The sequence below is a fragment of the Hippopotamus amphibius genome, chromosome 4 (assembly GCF_030028045.1).
Source record: "Hippopotamus amphibius kiboko isolate mHipAmp2 chromosome 4, mHipAmp2.hap2, whole genome shotgun sequence".
Classification (NCBI taxonomy): domain Eukaryota; kingdom Metazoa; phylum Chordata; class Mammalia; order Artiodactyla; family Hippopotamidae; genus Hippopotamus; species Hippopotamus amphibius.
Genome location: NC_080189.1, coordinates 181,931,064 through 181,951,931, shown reverse-complemented (window position 1 = coordinate 181,951,931; position 20,868 = coordinate 181,931,064). Strand labels below are relative to the sequence as shown.

Genomic DNA, 20,868 nt, shown 5'->3' with positions numbered 1-20,868 from the left:
CGTGGGAGAGAGAAAGAGAGAGAGAGACAGAGACAGAGAAGTGAAGTAGGTTGGGGGGCGGGGTGCAGTGGGGGAAGGGAAAAGAGGCCGAGGGTTGAAATACAAAACATCCTTGAGGACTGTGGCCCTGCTGGGTGGATCTGATAAGAGCGTTATAAGCTCTGCCCACAGCAAACTCATGTCAGAGTTGGGGTGTAACTTTGATCCCACGCCTGTTAGCGTTCAACTGTGGATCCGTCTGGCTCCAAGGGAAGGTGAGTATGGTTGTGAAACCGTGCACCTCAAATTGGGACTTGAATTCACGCAGCCAAGAGACTCAAACCTGGCCAAAACTCAGACTGGGATCAACCCAGCCAAATCCCAAGGTCTTCCAACTGAGATCACACACATGGTTTCAGGACGTAATGAAGCTCAGATTCTTGATGTCTCAGTGCAGAAAGAATTCAGTGAGAGACACATTGACAGGTAAGAAGTGAATTTATTTAGAGAGAAACACACTCCACAGACAGAATGTGGGCCATCTCAGAAGGCGAGAAAGGCACCAGGGTGTGGGGTTGTCAGTTTTCATAGGGGTGGGTAATTTCATAGGCTAATGAGGGGGAGAAGTATTCCAGCTATTTTGGGAAGGGGTGAGGACTTCCAGGAATTGGGCCACCACCCGCTTTTTGATGCTTATGGTCCACCTTGGGACTGTCATGGTGCCTGGAAGTTGACTTATCCACCATCTTGGACCCATTTGATTCTAATCAGTTTATGTCACATCTGTCCTCGGGTTATGTCACTCTTTCAAAGTTGTGCCCTGTCGTCTTTCCTTCTCTTTCAGTTGTGTTTGGGGAGAAACAAGATAAGAATGTATAAACATGTACCATATTCAAGGTCAAGGCCAGCAGGAAGTCCAATCGAGGCCAATAGAGGCTTCCCATCAGACGTGGAGTTTGGGACTGAGTTAATCCAAAGGCCTCAGGGCCAGGCGGGTGCCTCCAATGCAAGGATGGCATTGCCAATGCAATGATGCGTGGTGACCTTGGGGAATGCCAGGGACTGTGGCAAAGTGAAGAAACCAGGCCCCATGGGGACAGGGGCTGAGCAGTCCAGAGTGCCAGCCGACTATGACCAGGCAGGGAATCCAATGTGGCCAAATATTTTAATTTTTTGAGAAAAAATTCTCAATGACTAAGTGTTGGCAATGGATTAAAAAAAATTTTTTTTAAAGCACTGTGCTGGTCAAATATTGGGCTTTTGGTCTCTGACATCTGGGTTTAGCATTGAGGAAACCAAGACAGGCTGAGAAGAAGGGACGTTGTTTGATGGGCAAGGTCCTTTTGCAAACCCCTCTGCCTGACTCAGACTCCTGTCATATGGCCCCTCCCAAGTCCCCTGGGGACACGCAGTGCGTCTTCCCACTATTCATGCAGATCTGCCTGCTGAGGGCCCTCATTATTTTTTTTTTCTCAAAGACCAAAAGGGAGGATTTATTACTTGAAGCAAGTAGAGAGAACATCGAGGATCTTTCCCAAAGCAGTGTCTCCCCAAACAGCACAGCACAATTGGGGCAGTTTTAAATTAAGAGTACATGCATATTTCATGAAGGGGCTTGGGAGGCGTATGCACCTTCATGAAGGGGGTTCAGCAGAGGGGAATCCAACATAGAAGAGGGGCAAAAGTTGACAGAGTCCAAGCTTTAGTTGACTGAAGTCACGAGAGTCAGAAGAGGTCAACATCATCATTCCTTAATTTTCCACCAGTCTGCCGTCTGAGCATGTAGTTACCACCCTCTGCCTGGGTGGGGGCCCTTAGCACCTGCAGTACAACTCAAAGACGTGTATCAGAGTATTATGCCCATCCCTTAAGGAGGAATCAGGACTCCTGTTTTATTGCTGAATTATTGTTTCTTGATTGCGTTTCCTCCATTCCTTTGTGGCTTTAAGATCATCAGTGACTGAGACCTGTCCAAGGGCAAGCATTGTGGCCAGGCTTAGATCACAAAATGGCTTAGGCCAAAAATGGCTTCTCTTATGTCAAAAAGCTGTATCAGGGTTCTCTTCCTTCTGGGACAACCCTCCACCCACCACACACTGATTTGCTTATACTGGGACTTCAACCTTCCAGAGATATGAAGGACACCTTCCTTGGAGCGGCAGATGGAGCACATGACCCCAGCAGAGATCAGTGGAGCTTGCTCCCAAGAACTGACCTGCCCTGCCCCCAGCCCTGTAAACCACCCCAAGTTCCCCTGGACCTACATGGAGGGGTACCCCTATGCCCCTGGCCCACGCTCAGACCCTAGACCCTTATTTTAAGTCCTGTTTAAGTCCTTCCAGACTTTGGAAGCTCTGCTCAAAGGGCTCTTCCGTGAAACTCTCATGAGTCCCTTGCATCACACCTTGCCTTCTGCTCATCACAGGCAGCCCCTCAGCACTTCTATCCTTGTACTCAGTCCTCTGGATTTCCTGCAGCTATGACCTGCTGCATGTGGGGGGGTCCAGGGGGTGCACAGTCTTGGGGGGGAGTGCAGGGGTGAGGCGATGTCTTGGTCAGGGTTGACTATTAGGAATGTCAATTCCTCTGTGTGTGCAAAGCAGAAGCGTCCATTCCAGCCTAGGAGATCAGGGAAGTCTTCCAGGAGAAGGTGACTAATTCTTCAAGAATTGGAAGGAGGCAGATGGCCAAGGGGCTGAGAAGGGGTATTTGGATGGTGCCAAGCTCAGAGTTTGGAGACAGAGCCCTGGACTGGTGTCCTGAATCTTTCTTTTAGTAACCAGCGACTCTGAGAGAGCCACTTCACCTCTCTGAGCCTCAGTTTCCTTCCCTGTAGCAAAGGTTGAATGATGGCTTCCCAGATGGGTGGTTTTGGGGGTGGGATGGGTGGACCCATGTAAAGTGCCTGGCACTTGGCTGTGTCTCCGCTGCAGTTGTTACTGCCACAGCTGCTGTGTTGTCAGCGCAACAGGCTTATTAAAACCACAGGTGTTTGTGCCCTTTGGGGAGAGAGAACGGTGTCAGGAAAGGTGCAGAAGTGGTGCCGCCTGGGATCATTCAGGGGAGGCTCCATGTGGGGGAGACAGGGCTGGATTCTCAGAGTGGATGTAGAGTGAGTGTGACAGCGCTCACAGCTGGATGTGGCTCCACTCTGCCAAGGGAGAGAGTCAACCAAGCCCGGTGGGTGAGGGATGCTGGGAGCCCTGGTGTATTGGGAAGATGATTCAGGCAGCCACTTTGTGTCGTGGAGGATTGTGTGATGGGGGGGATGGGAAGCAGGGAGGCAGGAGTGGGGGGCTGTGATGGTGCTGGGCAGAGCACCATGGGAGTCTGGACTTAAGAAGAAGAGCAGGGGCCCAAGTGACAGACTTCAACAAGCGAGATGCAACAGGACCCGATGCTTGGCAGGTCACTGGGAGCACGGCAGGAGGCTAGGTCCATGCTGACCTTGACTTTCTGAGTCAAAGAGGCCAGGCTGAACTCTGGGGGCACCAACAGAGATTTGGGCATAGGGAAGAATGTGAGGATCTCTGAGCAGGAAGCTGTGAGAACAAGTTTCTGTCTTGCTCATCTGGTTTACCCTTTAGAATGCAGGCCATTAGGACTAGAAGCAGGGACACCTCCTCCAAGAAGCCTTCTTGGAGTCCCTCTGTCCCCAGGGGAATCCAGATTTTCTCCCCTCCATGCCTACTCTATGCCCTGTGCACACATCTGCTTTCAGCTCCTGCAGCCTGTCTCGGCCCATGTGACATGGTAGCTCCCGCCTGGCTCTGGGTACCCTGAGGGTGGAAGCAGATTCCTAGTTCTGACTGTGGACCCCCGGACCCAGCCCACAGCAAGGCAGCTACTGCCTGGTGGGTAAGTGAGAGTGAATGAATGAATGAGGAGGAAAGGGTCCAAGGAAGGGAAAGAGGAAGCAAGAAGGAAAGGGGAAGAAACAAAGGAAGGAATGATGGAAGGAAGGGATGGAGGGAATGGATGCAAGGAGGGAGGGTGGGAAGGAGGTAGAGAAGGTCCAAAGGCTGGTGTTGGCCCAAGTTTCTCTGTTTGCTGAGGTCATGAGATCAAGGATGCCCTCAATGGAAGGGGAGATGATGAAATTGAAGGTAAGACCATTTCCCTGGGGCGGTGCAGGGCACCTTCTCTGGTGCCGCGGACCAGGGACAGCTGGTTGTGGCTGCCATCTGGCCTGCTAATAAATGAATATCTGAGAAGCCCTATTATTGCGAAACAAAAGCTGATAGTCTTGGGTCTCCTGAGAGGGCTGCGGTTCTCTGAGTTAGAAGTACACGCCCATGCTCCACCAGGCTGGGATGAATTCAGGTTTAGAGAGTTTCATTCATTCATATATTCACTTACTTCCTCATTCATTCCCAAAGGCAGCTGAGCTTGTGCAGGGTATTGGGTGACAAGCGAGGGGCCAGGGATGGAGGGGGCACTGAGGTCATGGGTGGAGCTGAGGGCTTCAGAGATAAGCCCAGCTCTGCCCTAACTTAATGTGTAACTTTGAGAAAGTTACAGGCCATTAGGACAAGGAGCAGGGACACCTCCTCTGAGAAGCCTTCCTGGAGTCCCTCTGTCCCCAGGGGACCCAGCTTTTCTCCCCTCTACACCTACTTGCCAACCAGTGTTTGCTTCTTTGCAGATCAGACCAAAGGACCGACTTCCAAAGATTTAGGGAGGACAGGAGAGGATGCGTATAAATCACCCAGCACAGTGTCTGGTGTGCATTAAATGCTCACCTAATGGTGGCTGTTAATCATTATTATAACAATCCAGTGGAGAGCAGGGCATGTGAACTGACACACATGCAGTTCAGCAAACGCTGCTGGAGGGGGGTAGGAAAACCCTGTGGACGGATCTTAGGAAATGACAATATTCCTGCTCCCTGGGACAACCAGGGAGAGCTTCAGAGAAAAGTGATAATAGCTGCTCTGGGACACGAAGATGGAAGAGATAGAGTGTGACCTTCAGATAGAGGGAGAGGCAGGGGCTAAAGGAGCCTTGTGTCTGGTGACGCTTGGCTTGGGTGGAGGCACTAGAGGCTCTGAGAGCATCAGGCACCGCCCTCCTTGCCTATCTCCTGCACTGTCTGTCCCGTGGGAACAGACCCACTTCCACCCAGCCCTGACAGCTGGGACCAGGGTGGACCTGGGGATTGAACACGCGTCTGAGGGTCATGGTATTCGCCACAAAGATTGCTTGCTGCACTTTTAAATCAAACATTGTAATTTCATTGAATCAAAATCCATATCATCCAATGTGTGAGATGTGTCTCTGAGATGCAGGATGAGGAAGACATGGCTGCTGGCCACAGTGCGTGGTCTAAGGGCTCCTGGCTTTGTGGTCAAACCAACCTTACCTACCACTCCTAGAAAAGCTACACATCACAGTCTAAACACCACTTTGCCTGTATGGCCTCTGAGTGTCACAGCCACAGTGTAAGTATTATTAATCCTATTTTAGAAGTGAGGAAGTCAGCCCTCAGAGATGGCAAGTGGCCAAGGATTTCTGTGTCCTTCAAAACCAAAGACCAATGGCCATGTGTGGGGAAGACCGAGACAGTACCGGAAGGATGCTGGAAACACACCTGATACAGACAGCTGGGGGATCTGGTGCTGCAGAGATGCCTGGACACGGAAAGGGTGGAGATGGTCACTACTGCTCTGAGGCTATCCTGAGGCAGAGGAAAACAGACTGGTTCCGGCAAGTCGAGGGGACGGTATGAGGACAGGCTTCCCCAACCCAATCAGGAGCTGCTTGGAAAGGCAGGAATTTTCTCCTATCCTTAGAGGGGTTTCCCCAGAGTGCAACTTGGTGAGAACATTCTAGCACTGCAGGGAGGTTGTCTGGTGGGGCTGCTCAGCTTCTCCCCCGTTGTGGAGAACAACGGAGCTGATCGCCACAGGCTGGATGGACACTGGAGACTTGGGGAGGGTCCTCTAGCAGCCCTGGGATCCTCTGTCCTTCCTGTGGACCAGACACCAGAGGACCTATGCCAAGGGAGCATGCTTTTGGGCTAATCCTTGACCTATTCCTGGGAGAGATAAATGCCTCAAGGGTTAATGGGAATGACACTAGTAGATGTTGCCTCTGCAGCCGAGGGGAGAGGCTTAAAGAAAACACTGGGATGGAGCTCTGGCCTGGGCAGGGTGGAGTGTGAGGTGGCAGTAAGGGGAAGGGACCCGGCTCTGGAACTCGACATTCCAGCTGAGAGTCCAGCTTGGCTACTTTCTAGAGGGAACATGGGCAAGACACCTCGGTTTCCACATCTGTAAACTAGAGGAGATGTGAAGGCCACCCTCCCAGGTTGATGGCAGGCACGTATGAGCTACGACTCGAGAAAAGGCTTTGTCAGCTCAAAAGCACTGTCCAGATGCTGGCTGGCATGACAGCCTGTTTGCAAGGCACTTCGCGTGCTGTTTACTAAGTGCCTAATAAATGTGAACTATTATTATTATTATTGCTGTCACTATTATTACTACTACCACATCACAATTGTGTCCTTGGGGCTGTTCTACTTTCTGCAAAACTATGTGACACCACCCTGGGCAGCCAGCAATAATTATATAGGAACTTTTAACTGCCGTGCATTCTTTGCTCTTTCCAGTGAGACATTTTCCTTTAAATGTATTTATTTATTTGTTTACTTATTGTCTGCATTGGGTCTTTGTTGTTGCGCATGAGCTTTCTCTAGTTGTGGTGGGTGGGGGCTACACTTCGTTGTGGTGCGCAGGCTTCTCATTGCGGTGGCCTCTCTTGCTACAGAGCATGGGCTCTAGGTGCATGGGCTTCAGTAGTTGCAGCACAGGGGCTCAATAGTTGTGGCTCTCAGGCTCTAGAGCACAGGCCCAGGAGTTGTGGTGCACGGGCTTAGTTGCTCCCCAGCATGTGGGATCTTCCTGGAGCAGGGATGGAACCCATGTCCCCTGCATTGGCAGGCAGATTCTTAACCACTGCACCACCAGGGAAGGGCTCCAGTGAGATATTAAATCATGTGCAGATATGAAACTGATTCTGTTTCCTTGTGGCTAGGGGCTACCTAGCAATAGCTATCACTTATTGAGAGCCTACTTTGTGCTAGGCCCTATTGGAAAGTGATGTTCCTGTATTGACTCATTTAGTTCTCAAAACCCATCTAGCATGCAGGAGCACTCCCTCCCCACTTCACAGATGAGAACAGTGAGGTGAGAAGGTCCACCACTAGTTAGGGTTGAGCTGGGACTGGAGCCTGGTATTTGCTGCCAGGGCTTGTGTTCCTGTTGAAATGTGTGAGCCTGGGGCACGAGGAGTTGGCTGGTGGTTGAATGTGCTAAATGTAGGGCTTAATGGCCCCAGTCAATCAGGAGCAGTGATGGAGGGGAGCGAGTCAAGGAGCCACAAGCCCCAGTAGAAAGCTTATCCTGAAGTCAGCATGGGAGATAGACGTGCACCAGGCAGCGAGGAGGCAGAAGAGAGCACACACTCCACAACATCAGCCTGACCGGCCTCTGATTTGTATGTGGTCGCTTACCAGCTGTGTGACAATGGATGAGACCAGAAGTTGGCCATCTACAACCTGCAGGCCACACCTGGCCAGCTGCTGGTTTTAGTGCATAAAGTTTGCCTGGCACACAAGTGCTTCAGAGTTAGTCTCGCAGTCAAGCTTCTCAAAGTCCTGACAGGTGGGATTATCACCTGGATTATTCTGTAGGGCAGAAACTATCATCTTTGGTGTTTCCACACTACGATGGCAGAGTTGAGTATTTGGGACAGGGACTCTCTGGCCTACAAAGCCTAAAATATTTACTATCTGACCCTTTCCAGAAAGTGTTTGCTGACCTCTGGAAAGATAGATGGTTACTTCTCCTGAATCTCAGTTCTCCCATTAAAAATTGAGTCACGAGGCTTAAGCGAGTGAAAGCACGAGGTTATGGAAGCAATGTGAGCTCAGGGGTGCCCCATCTGTGCTGGTTCACAGTAGGTGCTAGTTGGTGGATGTATAGTATAGAACAGCCAGGGTAGCATCTTGTGTCATAGGAGGCAGGATAGGCGAGTGATTGGGCAGATCAGCCCTGGTGAGAGGCAGACCTCAGTCAAACCCTAACACTGCTCCCCCTTCCCCAGCCTTATGACCTTGGACAAGTTGCTTCACTTTTCCTGAGCAACTTTTTCTTTCCAACGGTCGAGGAATAATAATGCCAGCCCCCATCTCTGGGGTATCTATCAAGATTTCACAAGTTAATTCATAAAAACAAATCGTGTGGCTATAGTAAAAAAGATGGACAATATCAAGTATTCATTAAGGTGCAAAGAAACTTGAACCATCATCTGATGCTGGTATAGATATAAAATGGTGCAGCTGTTTTGGAAAATCCTTTGGCGGTCTTTTAAAAAACCATAAATTTACTATACAAACCAGCAATTGCACTGCTAGATATCTATCCAGGAGAAATAAAACATATGTCTACACAAAAAGGCTCAAACACGAATATTCATAGCAACATTATTTATAATAGCTCCAACATGAAAACAACTTAAATGTCCATCAGCTGATTAAACAACAGAATAAACTAATAAACAAGACATGTTATGTCCACCAATGGAATCTTATTTGGCAATAAAAAGGAATGAAGTACTGATACATGCTACAAAAGCCTAGATTTCAAAAACATGATGCTAAATGGAAGAAGCCAACCACAAAAGACGACATACGGTAGGTTCTATTTTCATGAAACATCCAGAAGCGACAAACCCAGAGAGAAAGTAGATTAATTGTTGCCAGGCACTGGGGGGAGGGAGCAGGGATTGCAAATGGGCCTGAGGGATCTTTTCGGGGTGATGCAAATGTTCTAAAATTGGATGATGGTGACAGTGGCACAACTCTGAAAATTTACTAAATATTGTTGGATTGTACATGTTAGCTGAGTGGATTTTATAGTATGTAAATGAAACCATTAAAAAAAAAATCAATGCTTGGCCTTGTACCTGATGCAGAATAAGGCACAACGGCTGTCAATGGTAGTGATTCTTTCTTTCCTCCCTGGCTGGACTTGAGATGTTGGTAAACTTGAAGTGTCAACCTGGGTCTGGAAGTTCAAGTGCGTGATGTCCAGGCAGATCTCGGCTTCCACACTCAATCAGGGCTGCTCTTACCTGTAGCCTCTGTTTCCTCTTCCATAAACTGTTTTATATGTAAAATATATAAAGTGCCTGGCACGTGTTAAACATGGGAGTTTTCTTTCGCAAGGATGGATGTAGGGGTTACCGCACACTTTTACTTTTCCAGCTGACACAAACCCTCGTTCTCTGTTCACAACTTTGTTTTGGAGGTTTGGACAACAGAATGAATATTGGAGTTCAGGGTCAGTGAGTGGAACTGAACTCCCAGCTCTGCTGCTAGCCAGTCATGGGGCCTTCCTGGCAAACGAAGGCTCTTGGGTGATAATCCCACCTGTCAGGGCTTTACGAGGATACAATGGGAGACTAGCTCCGAAGCACCTGTGCTGTTAAGGGGTTGCTATTCTCAATCCCAAGGCAGCATGAGGTGCTCCCAGGAAATAGATTGGGGTCCCATGAAGGGAGAATTCAAGTGTGGGGGGCTGTTTATTTCACACCTAAAAGGGGCTCTCAGAGCTGGGGTCACGTGTTAGCTGAGGGACCAGTGGGCCTGGGTCTGCCGTGGATGGGAAGGCAAGGATGCTTGGGAATACGACCCTGGCCAGCCCTCCAGGGGATGCAGGGCTGTGGAAAAGCTGTGCTCTGTTGGAGGCACCATCAGCTCATGAGCCAAGGCTGGCTGAGCCCTGAACCCCCAAAGCTGAGCAGAGACTGGGTGCAGAAAGAGGTCTGGGATATCCGAGCTGCGTTGGCTGGTTTTTATGGGAGGGTCTCAAGGAATGTCACATGCACAGGTACTCAGGACAGAGGCAGGACCCTTCCATCAAATGCATCCCTGTCCCCTGAGTTGCTGCCAGACTCAGGCACACTCCTGCTTCTCCTGGAGCTTGGCTCTCTTCTCTGAGAAGAAGGGCAGGTGTTGATGGGATCAGAGGTCTCTGATTGGTGGCCTAGCTTTTTTCTTTTGTCTACAGTACCGGCAGGTATCCTTTTATCACACTTCGCTTTATTGTGCTTCATGGAGATTGCACTTTTACAAATTGAAAGTTTGTGGCAACCCTGCATCAAACAAATCATTGGCACCATTTTCCCAACAGCGCTTGCTCACTTCTTGTCTCTGTGCCACATTTTGGTAATTTTCCCAATATTTCAAACCCTTCATAATCATAAAATTATGACTCACTGAAGGCTCAGATGATGGTTAGCATTTTTTAGCAATAAAGTATTTTTAAAGTATGTACACTTATTTTTTAGACATAACGTTATTGCACACTTAATAAACTACAGTACAGAGTAAGCATAACTTTTATATGCACTGGGGAACCCAACAATTTGTGTGACTCACTTCATTGCAATATTTCCTTTATTGTGGAGGTTTGGAACTGAACCGGCGATATCTCCAAGGTATGCCTATGTAGTCAGCACTATTTATAAAAGAAAGTTGAGTTACTGCTATTTAAACATTAGGAGATTTTACTGAAAAACTGATTTTGGGGTCCTCTTTGAAAACAGAAAACAAAAATGAAGGTTTGGCACCATTGGGCCTGCATTCACTCCATTGTGGCTTTGATAACGCTGAGAGGAAGCAGTTGTGCCCTTTAGACCCCAGTCTCCACTCACCCCTATTCTAGTCCCACTCTGAGGCTGAATGCTGGTTGTCACTTACAGAAGAGTTAAGAGGGGGAAAAAGATTTCTTGTGCTCATGTCTCTATTAGGAGTGGGAAAACTAAAGTCTAACAAAGCCATGTTTTTAAAAAGATGAAGGAACAACTTTTTTTGAGGAGAGGGAAACATATTTCCAAGCATTTACTGGGTGAAGTGGACCCACGTCTGTGGGGCTCTAGGGCTCACCTACATCCTTTTGCCTTTCCTTCTGGGGTCATTGGAGGATTACTGTGTCCTGTCATCTGTGTACTTAGGTGGGGCTAAACTCAGAATAGCATCTGGTTGGTGGGTGGTTAGTGAGTTCGTGAGGGTAATTAGTGCAGGTGAAGTATGTTCTACATGCTCCACTGGACACTGCCCCCCCCCCCCCCCCCCCCCGCAAGAACACTTCCACAGCCACAGTGACTGGAAAGGTCATGTGACCCAGCAGATGTAGCCATAAGGTGGGGCACCTGGGTCAGCCTGAGCCACGCAGTGAAGCTGAGGCTCCCTGCTAATAAGGAAGGAATGCAGTGAGAGTGCATGGCCATGGGGCTGTTTGTTACATGGCACAACCTATCTTATCCTTACTGATACATTGTCAATAGGGTACAAATTGTCTGCTTCCCTCACTTCTTCCGCCTCCTTCTGTATTTGATTGTCAGTGATACCTGTCCCCTGGGGACCCTTCCTTGCTCCACTGGATGGTGAGTTCCTTGGGGCAGGGCTTGAGTCTTATTATTCACTCATGCATCCTCAGTGTCTAGGAAAGGGACCTGGCTGAGGATGTGCTTTATAAAAGTTGGGTAAACAATTGAACTCTGCACTAGTTTGCCCTGAGATTGTGGTGAGTTACTTCACTTCTGGACTCTGTGTCTCCATCTGTAATATAAACAGGTACAAACTTGTGATTGCCTGTGTGTCTCCCAGCTCTGGAAGTCTGTGTCCTCTGATCTAGCCTCTGCTCCTACAGGAGTTCAGAGCACCCACCATGGGAGCAGGCCATGTCATTAGGAACTGACCCACCACTACAGTCACTTAGGCCCTTTGTGCTTGAAATGGCTTTGCTGGGCTGGCATCACTGATGTCTATGTAAAGCATGTGTTACGGACACCTGAGGGAGCCTCACTTCCAGGACATGTGATCTAATGGCATTTCTGCCTTGTGCACAAGATGGATCTGCTACTGTCAGGATGCAGGGGGTCTCACCCATCATAAATTAATACGTCCCCAGAAAGGACGATTGTAAAGGTGTGCTGCCAGGAAGCCCCTTTGATGGAAATGAGCATGTACCATGCCCTGGCCAACCAGATGGACTGTCAGGGAGGCTGATGCTTGCACTTCACTGCCTTGGGGTCCTCTGCCTGGTCCACGGCAACTGGTGACTCAGAAGGACCTCCGCTCTCCACACAATTAGGGCTGATTGATGAGGGGGAAAAAGAGCAAAGTGCTAGCAATTGAGAGACCAGGGGCTCACCCTGGACCACCACCCATGGGCTGCCTGTGCAGTGCCTAGGATATCAGTTTCTGCATCACTTATGTGATGGGAGCAGTCGCTCTCAAAGATCTTTGCCCATCTCACCATCTGTGACCACTGCCCTGGCCCTGCCTCTTGCTGTGTGATCTTGGCCGAATCACCAAATCCTGCTGAGCCTCATTTTCTCATCTATAAAGTTTTTGACCTGAAGAACAAAGTGTAACACTGTAAGCTATCAGTTACTGGGTGTTCAATATACGTGTTATCTCACTGAGCCTTCAGGCAATCCTTCTGATCATTGTGGCCATCTGGGTTTTGCCATCGCCATCTCTGTTTCCCAGGTGAGCAAAGCAAGGCATAGAGAGACGAATGAGATGCTTGCCCCAGGTCTCATGACTCGTATACTGTGGAGCTTGGATTTGAACCCTGGCAGGTGGATTCCCAAACCCGTCCTGCTAAGCACACCATGGGCTCCCTGGGGTGTAGTAAAAAGAGCACTGGACCAAAAATTAAAAGAATTGGGTAAATTTTGTCCTCTTCTACCTTCTCGGTTTGACAAGTCACTGAGCCTTGGTTTCCACAGTTCCAAGGAAGGATGGGAATCGGTGTCCTCTGCCTCCCTGGATGGTAGAGGAAGCTGCTAGGTCGTGGATGTGGAAATACCTCGAAACCAGCAGGGTTGGGTAGCTGGATATGTCCTATTCTTGTCCTGAAATCCCTGCATGCCCTGTGATTTCCTACTGTCTGTCCTCACCATCCACATCTGCCTGCATCTGTGCTCATCTTGTTTGCAGGCAGGAACTGGGATCTGAGTGGCCTTGCCCACCTCCTAAGGCTCACAGGGAGATATCCTCTCCCCACCATGACCCTGATGCTCTGGGGAGGGCCTGTGCAGGAGCTTGGAGTTGTATTCTGTGCTGATACCCCCTTAATTGGTGGGGTGAATCCAGGGATAAGATCCTGGCATGCGTATGAGGGGGAAAGGGCAAAGGGTGGAAATCTCAGGGATGAAAAGGAAACCCTGGGCTGATGACTTTGATCCACTTGTAAGAGAACGAGTGCAGGAGAGAAGGTTGGGAAGATAAGCCTGACCACCGATGGTCTTACAGGCTGTGAGAGCTACCAAGACAAGGACCATTAGGCACCCTCCGCCCCCCTGGCCCTGTCAAGGCTGTGGAATGCACATGCTGGTGGTGGCTGGGGACTGTGTTTCTGGTTCTTCCCAGCTCCACCTGACTGGTGCCACCACTCTATGGGATCGTTGGGCCTTAACCAGATTGGGTTCCAGAAGCCTCTACAGGAAGCATGGTCACTCTGCTCCCTATTTACCCAGTTGTTTTAATCTGAACAAATGTGCCAAGTGCGGGTTGCAGGATTGCTTTCTTCCTTGGAAAACATGCTTGGTAAATATGAATCCACGCTATTATCTCAGAATGGGCTGAGTCTGTCTATATATAGACATTTGATAATTACCCCTGGAAGCATTCCTCCTGGTGTGAAAACAGACCAACAACGCATGGGCTGTTCCTTCCCCGGGGAAAAGGAGAGGGCCTTAGCCAGGGTGTGTCATGGCTTCTTTTAGTCCCTAGTGTTTATGGTAGGATCAAACCTTTCCCCCTGTGCTGGACCATTTTTCCCTTGAAGGGGACACTAGGTAAACCAGTTACATGTCTCTAAACGACTTTAAAAGCAGAGCCCTTTTTCCTCTCTCTGTTATTTTTTTCTGCTCCTGTTGAAATGAAAACCAGCGCTGCTAACCTGGTTATAAATGTGGTAAATCCAGTTACACAATGATTCCAATCTGTACTCTTCATTTTTTTTTTTTTTCTTTTTCAATAAAGGCTACTTAGGGCCAAGAGAATTTTTGACTCGAAGAAGCATGTAAAAAGTGAGTCACCATTAATAGGGTGAGCTCTTTGCTTTGGGATTAGGCCTAAGTGACAGCGCCCTGGTCCCTTTATTCTTTGGGATGGTGCCAGGAGAATGCTTTGTGCCGTTCTGAAAAAGATAGAATTAGGCGTTCCATTTATGCTATTGATCTTAATAGCCTCATCTCATAAATACCTACTTTATGACATCCATAAAAGAGGAATCGTGGCAACTCGGAACAATAGAAATTGTTACTTTGCAACTGAAGTGTTCCGTTGAATGCCTCAATGAAATTCCAGAGCCCGGTGCTGTTGGGAGATTTCCGTGCTGGCTTTTCTGAGTAGGTACAGAAGGAGAGATTTCCACCTCTTTCTTTGCAAACATAAACACCAGAGTGCTCAGGATGGGATGCCACAGCCTCTTGTTTCTCAGAGTTGTATTTTTCTCACTCACGTGGCTCAGGCTTCAGTTTTCATGTCGCAGAGTTACACGGGTCTGACTCTGGTGTCTATATCAGTAGACCTAAGATTTCCCAATCAGCAAAGTATTGTGGATAATCCTCTCTTCTCAGGCCCAGCATGAAGGATGCCTAACACTTACTTTAAGGTGTACAAACATGCCCACCTCCTTTGTTCTCTCATTTTATAGATGAGAAGCCTGAGGATCAGAGAGGTCCCATGACCGAGGTCAAATCTAAGTCCTTTGCACTGTTCTGCATTTCACCCCATACCCCTTCTCTGCTTCCATCCTACTCTACACAGCTTACTGCAGGCTGGTCTCATGGACACCTAAACTACCATGAATAGACCCAAGCTCAGGGCCAGGATGCCTGAGGGCTGCCAGGTATTGTGCCCTCAGGAGCCTTCTCCCTCTCATCACCGATCGTGTTTCAGGAGAGGAAGGTCTCAGCTCTCCTGCCCTCTGGGGCCAAAACTCAGTTATGGCTTAGCTGTGGTGTCACATCTGTGTTCCAGGGGGCATAGATGTAGGCAAAAGGGACAAAATGGTCAGAGGGGTTGCATTGAAGAGCCATCCCCAAGTTCCTGAAATTCCCCCATAATGATATGTTTCCTTCAGGCCTCTGCTGGAACCAACTTCAGGCCTAGAAGAAACAGAAAGGAAGACAAGTTTTGTTGGTGCTGAGGTTGAGCCCCATGAAAAGAAATGAAGCTCCAGCCAACACAGCACCAACTGCCAGACGTGGGAGTGATCCACTGTGGAGTCCCAGCCAAGCAAGTCTTCCAGCAGAAGGTGACTGTGGGTGCATTAGCATATGACCAGCAGAAGAATGGCTCAGCCAACCTATAGGAACAGGAGAAAAATTAGGTTTTTGTGGTCTTAAGCCACGAAGCTTGAGGCCAATTTGTTACGCAGCAAAGCTGACTGAAGCATCATCTTAGAGCATCCTCTCCTCTTGTTTCCTGTACTCACATGGGCCTTCCCACTCCCACCTTAGGTCAAGAAGTTCTGCAGCCCCTACCTCTGACATGCTCTTTCTCAGGTCCCCTGTTACTGCCATTTAGCTTAAATGCCATGGGGCCCTATCAGATTTCAGTCTTCATGACTGCATGGGAGCACAGGAAAATCACATGCATAGGGATGGGCTTCCTGGGGTTGGAGGAATTCGGGGTGTTTAGGCAGCATTCAAGAGATGAGAGTGGAAAGAGATAGGCAGGCTTGAAAATACAGTGTGTGGTCACCAGGGTAAGAGGTTAAGATGTTTTACATGGGATGGAGCCCCAGGAGGGTTTTTAACAGGGCAGTGATAGGGTCTAGTTTATAGTCTAAAAGGTAACACTGATGTGCAAAGAATACTGTAGGGGGAGGCTCAGGAGAAAAAGCAGGGGACCAGGTAGGAGGTCAGATGTTGTGGCAGCCTGGACCACGGTAGTTAAGATGGGGGGAGAATGCTGAGATTTGTGACATATTTTGGACACAGGGTTGATGGCTCTGCCTCCAAAGTTTCTTTGCCTTCCTCACTTCAGCACACCCTCTCTAGGGCAGGTCACTACCTTCCCATACCTTCATCACTTGAAAATCTCTCTTCGGATGTCCGTCTTCTCTGACCCCACCTGCCCTCTTTCCAGCTCACTCTCCCTGGTATCCCTCCCCTGGGGCCATCACCTGCTTAATGAAGCTGCAACCTGGAGAGCCCTGTGCCATGCCTGCTCCTGCCTGCACAGAAGCAGCTGAAAGTTTCTGGGACCAATCCGCCCAGCTGTGCAGACTGGGAACCAGTAGGGAAGGTGGGCTACGTGGATGAGCCTGGGTTCTGGGCCTAGTGGCTGGAAATAGGGATGGGAAAGTCATCAGCTTGTGGATGGTAATTAAAATTGTGGGGGCTGGGCCAAGTCTGGGGGGAGTGGAGTTAGAGGTGCCTGGGATGGAGTCAGGAGCAGGGTGTGGAGGGGGAGGACCCTGCCCCCAGCAGTCCCCACCTGCAGCCCAGGAAGATGGAGGGTGGTGCTGGGGAGTTACTTTACATAAGTTGCTTTTCATGCAGGAAGTGGCCTGAAACCTGCCCTCTCCTTCCTTTCTCCTGATGTTCTCCTGCAGGCTGGTGGGTTCTCCTGGCAGTGAACCTCTCGCAGCAGTGAATGCTGCTGCCTGAGGCCCCCCCACCGGTAGGGGACCCTGCCCACCCTCTAGTTGCTGTCTCACCCCTGCCGCCTGCCTCCCTTGCTCAGCACACCTGGACAAGGAGGCCAGCTGACTGTTTGCATCGCTCCTGAAAGGCCCTTTCAGTGGTCAGCCTGCTGGCCTCTCTGCCCTTCTGGAGCATTCCCCTGCCTGGCTTTCCCTGCCCCTCCCTGCACTGGCCGCTGGCGGACTTGTTCTCTCCCAGCAGCCTCTGTCCTGTCTTCCTCTTGCTGGACTCTGGCCTCTCACCATCCTCCAGTCCCCTCAGGGGACCAAGGCACACCTGTGTTTGTCCTCTGCCCCTCTTCTTTTCAACACAGACCTGCTCTGTCCTGTTCTTCCCTCCTCTGTTCAGGGCCCTGAAGTCTCCTCCCCACTTGCTGTCTCCATCAGAACTTTCTACCACATGGCATGTCTTCACTGCTCTGAAATTGACCTGTGTTTAGAGAGCTGCTTCCCTGCCTTCAGCTACCCTACCCTGGGACTCTCTGCTGCCTTGGACTAGGGGCTTCCTGAAAGAGCACACTGGCATAACAGTAACACAGATCCCTGCACTCACTGCAGGAACAAATGCTAATGATTCCGGCGTTCTGGGCACATGCCAGGCTGTGTTCTCAGGGCTTGGCTTGTAGTCACTGACTTGATTCCCATGGTGCCCCGATGGGGTAGTGTGTCTTTCTTTTTGTCTTTTTTTTTTTTTAATTCATTTCTTTTGGGCTGTGTTGGGTCTTTGTTGCTGTGCAAGGGCTTTCTCTAGTTGTGGCGAGCAGAGGCTCCTCTTCCTTGCGGTGTGTGGGCTTCTTATTGTGGTGGCTTCTTTTGTTACGGAACATGGGCTCTAGGTGCTCAGCTCAGACTTCGGTAGTTGTGACACATGGGCTCAATAGTTGTGGCTCATGGGCTCTAGAGCACAGGCTCATTAGTTGTGGCACACGGGCTTAGTTGTCCCACAGCATATGGGATCTTCCAGGACCAGGGATCGAACCCATGAGTCCTGCATTGGCAGGTGGATCCTTAACCCCTGTGCCACCAGGGAAGTCCCTGTGCTTCTGTTTTAAAATGGGGGTGATATGAATGCTTAATTCTTACAGTGGTTGTGAAGAGATACTGGTCAAGCCCTTGGAGCAGCACCCAGCATAGGGAAAGGGCTGTATACCCAAGGCTGTTATTATTACTGTTGTTTTTGTCCTTCTGTCCCTAACCCCATCCTCTTCTCCTTTTCAGCACATACCAAGATTGTAGCTCCATGTTTATTTGTGGGATTATTTGACTACAGTCTGACCCTGCCTGTCACTCACATCCCAAGCTCCATGAGAGCAGAGAGTATATCTGTCCTCACCAGTACATCCCCTGAGCCGAAAACAGGGCATGGCTATATTCATGTTAACAAGGTAGAGTGAAAAGAAATTATTTATGGGATCATAATATTTTGCTGTGTGTGTCCCAGGGCCTGCCAGGGCTCTGGTGACTAAATATTTATATTTATTGGAGGAAGAAAGGAAGGAAAAGAAAGAGAAGGAGGAAGGAAAGCAGAAAGGATGGGGCCTTTGTTCCTGGCAACTCCATCCCCCCCAGGGCACGGGGAGAGGGGGCCTGCTCTTGGGCTGAGTCTACACTGGGATGTGCTTGTGGCTCTACTGCTTTGGGGGGCAGAGCCCCCGAGCAAGCCTGACAGCTTCCGCTGTGGCCGTCATCCTGACACCTGCATGTTTAGAGCCGGCCTTGCAGCCTGTGGTCGCCTCTGTGGTGTGTAGGTGTGGCAGGGTGGCCCGCCTGAACTTCCCCACAGCCAGCCCCCATGCCCGCAAGACTGGCCCTCAGCTGGACGTGCTCAGAGCTGGGTCTGGTTTGGTCAGGCCAGCTCTGGAGGTCTCAGAGAGTCAGCAAAGTTTATGTCTCACATTTAGCTAGGGACAGAATCATTTCCTTTCAATGTACCACAAGAGCACTCAAAGAGGTGACCAGAGGATATGCGTCTCTAATTTTTGTCTTGGCAGAAAGAGACAGGCCTTCCCCCACCCTCAACAAGGAAAAGGGAAAAACAGTGCTAGAATACAGGGACTGAGAGTATTTTGCAAACACAGAGATGGGGCTGGTGCTGTGGGTCAAGCCTTGGACCAGAGGCTGGGATTCAGAAGGTTGGATTCCTGTGATTACCCAGAGGAGTGCCAGAATCCTCCAGAACTGTCACAATATGATTTCCCAAGTGCAATGCTGGACATGGCATGGAGAGTGTAGAAACTCAGATGGGATTCCTGGAGGAGGCAATGTCTGAGCTGGCCCCTCAAGGCTGAAGAAAGGAGGAAAGAAGAGGGGAGAAAATCTAGACAGAGAGGATAGCGCGAGCCAGCAGTGTGGAAGGGTGAAAGAGTCGGGAATGGGGGCCACGTGCAGGTTGGTAGGGCTAGAACCAGGGGTGGAAGAGGAGCTGGAGAGCTGAGCTGGGGTCAGTTGGGAGGGCTATGGGATGTCGCCCTCCATCCCCATCAGAGTGTGAAGCCAGGAAACAGCTGATAGCATGCATGGTTTTGAAAGGTCTCTCTGGTGCACAGGGTGGGGATAGAGAAGAAGAGAGGCAGGGAGATTGGTTAGGATGACTAAGGCTCATGAGGGTGGAGAGAGGGGAGTGAATGGGAAAGAAAGGAAGGAGAGTGAATGCACAAGTTCTGGAGCAGGCTGGACACGGAAGGTCAGGGAGATGACAAGTCCCCAGTCTTAGATTAATGATTGGGTTCTGAATGTAATCCTTGAAATGAATTAATAATTAGTTAATTGATTATTTACTATTTCACTGCTTGTCCTGTCTTTTCCTTAGGAATCTGGCCTCATCAGCTTGAAGAGAGGATCTTCCCCATGTGATGTATTAAAAAGAAATAAGTATAAAAATAAAATGAACAGAAGGCAATTGTTTCATTGCAGTGATGCATTTGGTACCCACCCACTTCCACAATAACTGACATCATGGGGGTATAAATACCCCAGCTCTCTCACTGCACCTGGGATAGCTCTGAGGCACATGTTCTACATTCAATCCCACAGTTTCCCAGTGGAATTAAGTGCCAGTTGCCCAGTAGGATTAAGTGCTAGTTGTCCACGGTGGTAACTGACTTAATAACAAACTTTTTCATAAATATCTTTGCTTCCCTGCCTCATTTTCCTCTCTCTCCTACTGGGTCTGCTCCTGGGACAACCCAACCTGAGATACTCCTGTCCTAGGAGCTGCCCTCTCTCTGACAGCCTGGCTCATGGCAGAGATGCTGAAACCTCCCGAATTCCATGTTTGCTTGTTTGGTACCTCTAAGTCTCTATAGCTGAAGGGGAATTGAATAAACTTCAAGGACCCTGGAATTGGCTATTGAAATATTTTCCTTTTTTTAAAACTCTGGGCGGGGAAAGTGCCTTAGTCTGCTCAGACTGACATAAAATACCATAGACCGGGTAGCTTAAACAACAAAAATTTATTTTCTTACATTTCTGGAGGCAGAGTGTTTGAGATCACGTTGCCAGCATGGTTGGGTGCTGGTGAGGGTGCTCTTCCTGGCTTGCAGACAGCTGCCTTCTCAATGTGTCCTCATATGGTAGAAAGAGAGAGAGCTATCTCTTTCTTCCTCTTCCTATAAGGCCACTAATCCTATCATGAATGCCCCACCCTCAGCACCTCATCTAATCCTAATTATCTCCCCAAAGAAGACCCACCTCCAAATACCAGCACTTTGGGAGTTAGGACGTCAACTTATGAATTTAGGGAAATAGACATTTAGTCCATAACAAAAAGGAAGCAGGCAGATGCTTGAACTTCTCTCTCCTTTGACTGACCACCTTTTCTGAACTGAAAAAGAGTGTTTTGTTCTCAGAAATAAAATTTCAGGTGCTTTCACTGGTAATAACAACCAGTATCTCTGCATGACATTCAATATTCACCATCTTTCACTATAGAGCTAGGAATAGCTCCATCTCAGCAGCTGTGGCAGCTCCTTGGTGATTCTCCTGCCATTTTTTTTTTAATTGTTTTTCTTTTCACTTCAGGAAGTCCTTTACTCTTTAGGTATTGATAATTTAAGGCTCCCAAACAGAAAGAAATTAGATAACACTTATTGTGCTTTTATCATACAGCAGTTTCTTTGCACATATTTCTTGTAACATAAATATCTTGGCACAG

The 20,868-nt window shown here is 49.1% G+C and overlaps 1 long non-coding RNA gene across 1 annotated transcript; it reads left to right on the top strand.

The window, feature by feature from the left end:
• The first annotated feature begins 405 nt into the window (after positions 1-405).
• Positions 406-19,655, top strand: LOC130852665 (uncharacterized). The gene is made up of 4 exons (XR_009053398.1): positions 406-465; positions 15,147-15,320; positions 17,934-18,100; positions 19,525-19,655. It is a non-coding gene; the product is annotated as an uncharacterized LOC130852665 (long non-coding RNA).
• Positions 19,656-20,868: the final 1,213 nt, after the last annotated feature.